At 33.2% G+C, this 9,267-nt stretch overlaps 1 pseudogene; it reads left to right on the plus strand.

Moving 5' to 3' along the window:
• The first annotated feature begins 8,282 nt into the window (after nt 1-8,282).
• Nucleotides 8,283-8,426, plus strand: LOC132183457 (U2 spliceosomal RNA; annotated as a pseudogene).
• Nucleotides 8,427-9,267: the final 841 nt, after the last annotated feature.

The following is a 9,267-nucleotide window of genomic DNA, read 5'->3' on the forward strand; positions in this document are numbered from 1 at the left end:
TTTTAATAGGTGAGGCTCAACATGTGGAATATTTAATTTAAATGAGGGTGAATTAATGGAGTCAATGTTCGATTCCAAGACCTTTGGCTCTAATACCATGTTAAATTACCATTTGTCCTAACAGGTTAACCTAATAGGAAGATGTAAATTTAGTCACTTAATCATTAGTTTTACAAATATCTGATATGTGTTCCATTAGATCACATGATATTAAATTAATCATTTTATTGGAGGAGAACCCATCTATCTCTTTTCCTAATTGTATCAGAATTCCTTACATTGTAAGATGCCAATATCATCATTGGGTTTTCACTGGTTTCCCTATATCACACGACACAAACAAAAAATAAGAAATATGAAATTACCAAGAATAGCTTTCCAGGCTTTTTAGAGATTTATATATTTCTAGGTGTCAAAAATTTCTTAAATTCTTGCAGGGATCCAATGAATGAATGAACATGCAGCCTTAAATTCTTGGTGGTTGTTGGTGACATGTTGTTGATGCTGTTTGTGAAGTGCTTTGGTGTTGTTGGTGGCTTTGTTTTTCAGCCCATGAAGCTGTTGTCAGCTCTAATTTTTGAAGACATTACAATTATATGTATTTGTTGAATCTTCAATGGGCATATTTGCCTTTTAAGTTGGTTGACTAACATATTTTGCAACATGAATATTTTTGCGAGTTATTCGATAGAGAAGTGTTTATACTTGATAAATTTTTTTGATTGTTTATTTGTCATAAGTTAGCTGTCCAACAAGTGGAATATTAAATTTAAATGGGGTGAATTGACGGAGTCAAGGTTCGATCTCAGAACCTTTTGCTCTGATACCATGTTAAATTACCAATAATCACAAAAGCTTAAGCGGATAGGAAGAGGTAAATTTAATCACTTAATCAATACTTTAACAGGCATATGCCATGTTCATTTGTAGACCAATAAAAGTAAGGGGAAAATATACATTTTCCCTCTCAAATTACTACTTCATTGTCAATGTCCCTCAAACTACTAATTATCTCAACCTCTCTCATAAACTAACAAAACAATGCAATATCCCCTCCCCACTCCTCCCCTAATGACAAAAATATCCTTCAATTTTATTTTATTTTTTTTTATTTTTTCAATCTTAAAATTATAACAAAAACTAAAAATCAAAAAGTATTTTCTTTTTTAGATTTTGTTTTTTTTTTTTAAATTATAAGGATATTTTTGTCTAAATAAATTTTTTAAGGTAATTTTTGTCTTTTTGCCAACATTTTGGAGACATTGTCATTGTTTTGGTATTTTAGGGGAGAGGGGGACATTGATACCATTGGTAGCTAGCGGGAACATTGACAATGCTGAGTAAACCAAGTGTTTATGTACACTATGGCAATTACCACCCAAGATCACATGTGAAAGAAGGGCATTATGGCAAGTTTTGAGTCGAAGTGCTCATGCGACCACTTTTCCATCTAAAATCACGGATTATCTAATGGCGTGGCATTTTGCCACATTTTGGTAGTTTGATGTATCAAATTGTCACACTTGTAACTTTATGGGGCTTTATGACCACTTTATGGCTTACTTTGAATCCTTCATTTAAATTTAGGAAAAAAAATATAAAAAAGCCATTTGAACTAACAATCGTTTTTGAAATAGCCCCAATTTTAAAGTGTAAGAAAGTGATATATCAAACTACCAAAGTGTCTAAAAAATGTCTGTTTTATTTATGTATTTTTTTAAAAAAAAGAAGGAAAAAAAGGGTGGCTGCCACCCCTGGGGTAGCTAGTGAACCTCCCAAAAGATTGGGGTGGCCCTAGATCTGGTTGGAGGTGGTAGCAAGCACTAAACCTAGTGTTTATGTAGAACACAACAATTACCACGCAAGAAGATCACAAGTAAAAAGAAGGTCATTGTGGCAACTTATGAGTCAAAGTGGTCACTTGCAAGGCACCTTACCACTTTTCCATCAAAACTGACAAGATTGCCTAATGACATGGCCTTTTTGCCACATTTTGGTAATTTGACGTATCAAATGGTTACACTAGTAATTTTATGGGATTTTATAAAACACACCTCGTATTTGATGGGGCTTTTTGATATTTGTCCCATTAGTAAAATATGCACACTTTATGGCTTACTTTGAATCCTTCGATTAGATTTAAGAAAAAAATTCTGAATTGGTACATATGGTTTGAGGTCCAGACAAATAGTTCAGTGGTGTTTCAAAAGTGACTAAACACTCCCTCTCGTAGGCACCAAAAAAAAGAAAGAAAAAAAAAAAGTCTCTTCCCCAAGAAAAGTTGACATAATTTGTTAGTAGGCCATATAAACACAAAAAATATTATGACATGTTTAAATTACAATAGAAAATAACAATAAAAATTTTAAAATATATCAAAACACTAAATATAAAAATATAAGATGGGGTGGCTGAAACCACTCATGGCCATTTGAGCATATTTGAGGGTGGCTAAACCACCCTTACAACCATTGAGGGTTGTTCGGCCAACTCAAATAGCAAAAAAATAAAATTTTTAAATTTAGAAGAAAAAAAATCGAGGAGTTCGAGTGATCTGTTTTGGCCAAATGGGGGTGTATATATCCCTTTGGCTTTTAAATAAGACATATTTTCTTTGTGGAACCAATAACCATAACACTCACCTTCTCGAACCATATAATATACTAGAGCTATAACTGAAACAATTTGACATAAGTAAACTTGAACGGCATTACGTACCTAAACTAGTGTTGTTTTTACATAATGCCAAATGAAACAGTTAATTAAAGCTATTTGAAAAACAAATTAAAACAAAAAATGCTTAAAAGAGCGTATTTGTTAGGTCCTATTAGCAAATGCAAATAGAACCTAACTTAATTAACACCCCCTTTTTTTAGTAAATAATTAGGTATTCACTACGTGATTTGTTCATATTTCTTCCTTCAAATAGTATATGTTAAAGAGTTTTTTGGTTTTTTGTTTTTGTTTTGTTTTTGTTTTGTTTTTTGTTTTTTTTATTTTTTTATTTTTTTTTATTTTTTTTGGTCTTTCACCAATAATTTTCACCACTATATATACAGTTCCTAGACACCATTTGAAAGTCACTCCGATTTTTTTTTTTATTTTATAAATCCAGCATAGTTTACCAAAAACAAAAACACCATGATCTCATTCAGTAGACTTGCAGTGTTTCTACTAATGTGGCTTACGTTGTCTGTGATTGAGTTTAATAATGTTGCAGGAATTGGGAAACATCACCCAAAAACTGTAAAAATCATTAATGATTTAGGCCATGGATTGCCTCTTACCCTTGCCTGTAAATCAAAGAACGACGATCTTGGTGTCCACACACTGAAACCAAATGGCTTCTTTGAGTTCAACTTTACACCAAACTTCTGGGGGACTACACTATTCTTTTGTAGATTTACGTGGAAAAATCAAAGCCATTGGTTTAATATCTACGACTACGCTAGAGGTGATGAATGCGTGAATTGCACTTGGAAGATTAGAACTACTGGTGCATGTTTTCTAGACCCCAAGAGAAACGAGTACGATTTATGCTATTTGTGGACTGATCAAAACTCACCTGATTGTGCATGATTACAAGCCAACGACATTCAAAATGAAGAGTTTATCAAGTGAGTTGTGAAATAAAGAGCAATTGAAAGTCATTATTATTATTATTATTATTATTGTAGAAAATTATTATTATTTGATCCAATTGTTTCAAAGTTTCGATGGAATCACGTTTATATCTCCGCTACTAGTGCTTTATCAATCTCAATCCCCTTCGCTGCTTCCACTATAGTGACAATTCTTCTTTATGCCTGATAAGTCCTCCGTCATTAGTCTATGTCTTGCACTTAGAAATAGAACCATAAGAAAATAAAAGACCGACTGGAAACCAATTTCGTTATGCTAAAGCATTCGTGAAAACAAAACCTAAGAAAACGAATAAAACCTCACCCCATAGATCACTACTAAAAGCAAATCTAGAAATAATACATTCTTATTTAAAAACAACAAAAATACAATAATAATAACCCAACACACCCTCACGCATTCCATGCACCACCGCTGACCAGCTATGCGCAGCTAGAAAGCACCCCGAGGACCATTGACACATGTACCTTGATTGATCTATGGTGGAGGCAGGAAAAATGAGGGGGAAGGAGAAATGGGGCGTAGAGGAGGGAGTTGTAATTTGTTCACCCTCCCGGCTGTACTATGCTTTCTCATCGCTGCTCTTTTTCTAGGGTTTGACTGCTCTTAAACAAAAATAAAATCCAAAATATTCTTTTAATAATTATATTTGTATCTTACTCTTCTTTTTTGTTTGTAGTTTATTCTAATTAATTTTGGGTAAAAATGCAAAATTAATCTTCGTTGTTTACCTGATTTGCTATTAACTCCCCGCGGTATTAAAATGAACTCAAAATTCCTTCAGGTATGTTATAAAAACAATTTAGTCCTTACAGTCAAATTGCATTCACTGACTTAACTGATTTTGATAGCGTGAAACGTCAGAGCTAATAAAGTTGTGATACTTGTTCGATTTAAGTTAGTGTCAGACTAACGGAATCTGTTAAATTAGTAGACAAAATTTTACTATAAGGACTAATTTTTTATTTTTGGAATAACTCAAGGACATTTGAGTTCATTTTTATATTACATAGAACTAGTTGTAAATTAGGTAAACCACAAGAACTAATTTTGCATTTTTTCCTTAATTTTGAATCACAAATGTGGCTGTAGATTTAATTGTATCATAATGATTAAGTTGAGCTAATTATACGCCATATATATGGTATTTAAATGAATGATTTGGTTTTAATTATACTCAATCATATCTACATATAATTAAATAAACCCGTTTCACATTTGCTGAACTTAGTGGATAAATGTCACTAAGAGGTAACTCAATCGGCTGAGACCACGCATAATGAAGCGGAGGTCACTAGTTGAATCCCTCTCCCCACTCTTATGCTGACATGTCAAAAAAAAAAAAAAAAAAAGATTCAATGGATAAATAAAATTATATAGTTAGAACATTGAATAACTTTCAAACAAATAACACAAAAGATCCTAATAAGCCACATAAACACTAATCATGATTCATATTGTGACACGTGTGACTTACAATAGAAAATTAAAAATATATCAAAAAACTAGATAAAAAACATATAAAATGGGGATTGGTAAAACCCCCACCAAATGCCCAAATGGAGGTGGCCGACACCATCCCTAGCCATCTGAGCATATTTGGGGGCGTCCGAACCACCCCTATGCCCATTGAGGGTGTTTCGACGAACTCAAATGGCGAATATATATATATATATATATATATATATATATATATATATATAGAGAGAGAGAGAGAGAGAGAGAGAGAGAGGGGTGGTCGAGTCATCCGTTCTGGCCAAAAGGGGTGTATCGCTCTGGCTTTTAAATAAGCCATATTTCTTTGTGCAACCACGTACAAAACTCACATTCTCAGACCATATAAGCATATTAGAGCTATAACTGAAACAACTTCATTTAAATACCGAAATACCGAAATACCGAATACCGAAAAATGTTTTCCAAAAAATGATTTGGAAGGAAAATGCTTTCTGCTGAAAATATTTTTTGACAAGTCCTAGGTGGGTCTTGGGTAAGTCTCGGTTAAGTTTTGGGCAGGTCCCGGATGGGTCTTGGGCGAGTCCTGGTCAAGTCACAGACGGGTCCCGACGGGGTCCCAGGCAGGTCTTGTCAGGTTTCGGTGAAGTCCCGGGCAAGTCGTGGTCAAGTCCTGGGCGGGTCCCGAGCAGGTCTCGGTTGGGTCCCGGGCAGGTCCCAGTCGAGTCCCAGCTAGGTCCCGAGCAAGTCTCGGGCAAGTCCCGGTCAAGTCCCAGGCGGGTCCAGGCCAGGTCGGGTCTTAGGACTTGACGGAAACAATTTGATATAAATAAACTTCAATGTCATTATACCTAAACTCTTGTTGTTTTCACATAACTCCAAAAGAAATCGATAATTAAAGTTGTCTGAAGAAATGAATTAAAACAAAAATGCCTAAAAGAGCATATTTGTTTGGAATACGTATTAAATTAGCAAATGTAAATAGAATCTAACTTAATACCCCTTTTCTTTTGTAAGTAAACAATTGGCATTCACTAAGAACACTAGCAACAGATGCCCTATATGGCATTCCCTTACCTATGCTTAGGGAAAATAAAAAAAAAACCACAAAAACACACCCACATCAAAAACCCTATATTTAGCCTACACCAAAGGATATCTACCGTATTTCCCAATGCATTGGGAAACACCGTAGATACCAATGCTTTATTAAATTATAAACAAATCATTTTCTCTCATCTCTCCTTCACGTGTCCCAACAATTCTCCTACCTCTCTCCTCTCTCATTGGTTGCAATGATCCAAAATAATTAGTATTTAATTCAGATAGGAAAAAATAAGGGAATCTATTGTCAAGTATTTTTTTTTTTTTTTATAGAGAATTAAAAAGTAGTTTTATTCCCTAAATTGAGGGAAAATGGTTGGGAAACTGCTGCTAGTGCACTTGTAGCAGAGGCCATATGCCATTATATGTCCTTCCCTTCATTATGTTTAGGAAAAATTTGAAGAAAACCACAAAAAATACTCACATCAAATTCCCTACATTTAAACCAACTCTTAAGGGTTGCTACAGTATTTTCCAACGTGTAGAGAACCAAAAATACATTATTTTAATATAAACATTTCTCTTTCCCCTCTCCTCTTTCATATTTTTGTCTTTAATTGAGATTGTATTGGAATTTAGTGAAAAAAGAGAGGGTTGGTAGGAAACTTGTATTTTGTAAAGAAATAATATTTTAATGGTATAGGGAAAGGTAATGGAAGCTATTGTGATAGAGAAGTAAAATGCAATTTTGTGCCTTAAACTTAGAAAAAATCAAAAAGAAATTATTGCAAGTGCTCTAAGTGATTTGTGTGACAAAAGAAGATTTTCTTGAATCCTTTTCTTTTGTAGAAGAGGTTTTTAAGGAATAAGGAATACATAATATGAAATCACGTCTCCTTTATTGTTTGTCTTTGACTTCCTTTTCTACTTGTTTTCTTTTTCTATATGCTACTAGAATATTTCATTACAAGTTTATCCAAGCTTTCCTTTTCTACAATTTATTTCCTGAACGGTCATTGCGCTTTCTTCATGATCCACGGCATCTAGAAAAAAACTTTATGGTCTTTAGCCAATATTATTCACCACTATATATACAGCTCCTGGAGACCATTTGAAAGTCGCTCATTTTTTTTTTATTAAAGCCGCCCGGCGTAGATTGCAAAAAAAAAAAAAACATGATCTTATTCAGTAGACTTGTAGTGTTGCTGGTAATGTGGCTTATGTTGTCTTTGAATGAGTTTACTATTGTTGCCGGAATTGGGGAGCATCACCCAAAAACTATCAAAATCATTAATGATTTAGGCAATGGCTTCCCTCTTACCCTTGGCTGTAAATCGAAGAACAACGATCTTGGTGTCCACACAATGAAATCAAATGGCTTCTTCAAGATTAACTTTACACCAAACTTTTGGGGGATTACACTATTCTTTTGTAGATTTACGTGGAAAAATCAAAGCCATTGGTTTAATATCTACGACTACGCTAGAGACAGTAATGTATGCGTGAATTGCATTTGGAAGATTAGAACTACTGGTGCATGTTTTCTAGACCCCAAGAGAAACAAGTATGATTTATGCTATCAGTGGACTGATCAAAATTCACCTGATCGTGCATGACTATTATTATAATTATTTAATCCAACTGTTTTGAACTTTCGATAGAGTGCAACATAGTGGGGATACTTCTTGTGGGCTTCATGTTCATAGTGGCTACGCCAACAAAATTGAGGTAGTGTTTTGCGTGCAATGACATAAATCCTTGTACTCTTGATCCATAGATCCTTGAAGTATTGATCGAATTCAAAATAAAAAGAAAATTATAGTCAATTTTTTTTTTTTTTTTCCTTTCTAAATTTCAAGTTGAATCTTTTACATATAAATAGTGAGTACCATGTCTATTCTTCCTGAAATCTTTCATTATAGGTAAAGTATTAAATCCTTCTAAGAAATAAAGTTTTTTTTTTTGTTTTTTTTTATCGGAATGTGAATCAAACAAACCGAAGGGACCCTGAACTATTAAAAGATTAAGAGAAGGATTCATACATTTACTACTAAACTATACATGTAGCAATGTGGTTATTGTATATAAAAATACTTTTTTCGAAAAGGAATATTGGCCATTATAACTAGAGCTCTGTTTGTGTACCTTTCTCAGTCTTTTGGCTAAGATCAAGTGTAGTATTTGTTCTTCTCAGTTTAATATTGTTAAATCACACCTTGTCCCAACAACTTAAGTTGATAGGAAGAGGTAAATTTAATTACTTAATCATTAGTTTAACATCTCCCTTTTAATAGGTGTGGCTCAACATGTGGAATATTTAATTTAAATGGGGGTGAATTAACTCCCCGTGGTATTAAAATGAACTCAAAGTTGCTTCAAGTATGTTATAAAAACAATTTAGTCCTCACAGTCAAATTGCGTTCACTGACTTAACAGATTTTGATTGCGTTAAACGTCATAGCTAATAAAGTTGTGACACTTGTTCGATTTAAGTTAGTGTCACACTAACGGAATCTGTTAAACTAGTAGACAAAATTTTACTTTAAGGACTAATTTTTTTATTTTTGGAATAACTGAAGGACAATTGAGTTCATTTTTATATTACATAGAACTAATTGTAAATTAGGAAAACCACAAGAGCTAATTTTGCATTTTTTCCTTAATTTGGAATCACAAATGTGGCTGTAGATTTAATTGTATCATAATGATTAAGTTGAGCTAATTATGTGTCATATATATGGTATTTAAATGATTGATTTGGTTTTAATTATACTCATATCGTATCTAGATATAATTAAATAAACCCGTTTCACATTTGCTTAACTTTTTGGATAAATGTCACCAAGAGGTAACTCAATCGGCTGACACCACGCATAATGAAGAGGAGGTCACTAGTTCGAATCTCTCTCCCCACTCTTATGTGGACATTTCAAAAAAAAAAAAAAACAAAAAAAAAAAAAGATTCAATGGATAAATAAAATTATATAGTTAGAACATTGAATAACTTTCAAACGAATAACACAAAAAAATCCTAATGAGCCACATAAACACCAATCATGATTCATATTGTGACACGTTTGACTTACAATAGAAAATTAAAAATATATCAAAAAACTAGATAAAAAA

This window comes from Corylus avellana, chromosome 5, assembly GCF_965113065.1.
Source record: "Corylus avellana chromosome 5, dhCorAvel1.hap1.2, whole genome shotgun sequence".
NCBI classification, from domain to species: domain Eukaryota; kingdom Viridiplantae; phylum Streptophyta; class Magnoliopsida; order Fagales; family Betulaceae; genus Corylus; species Corylus avellana.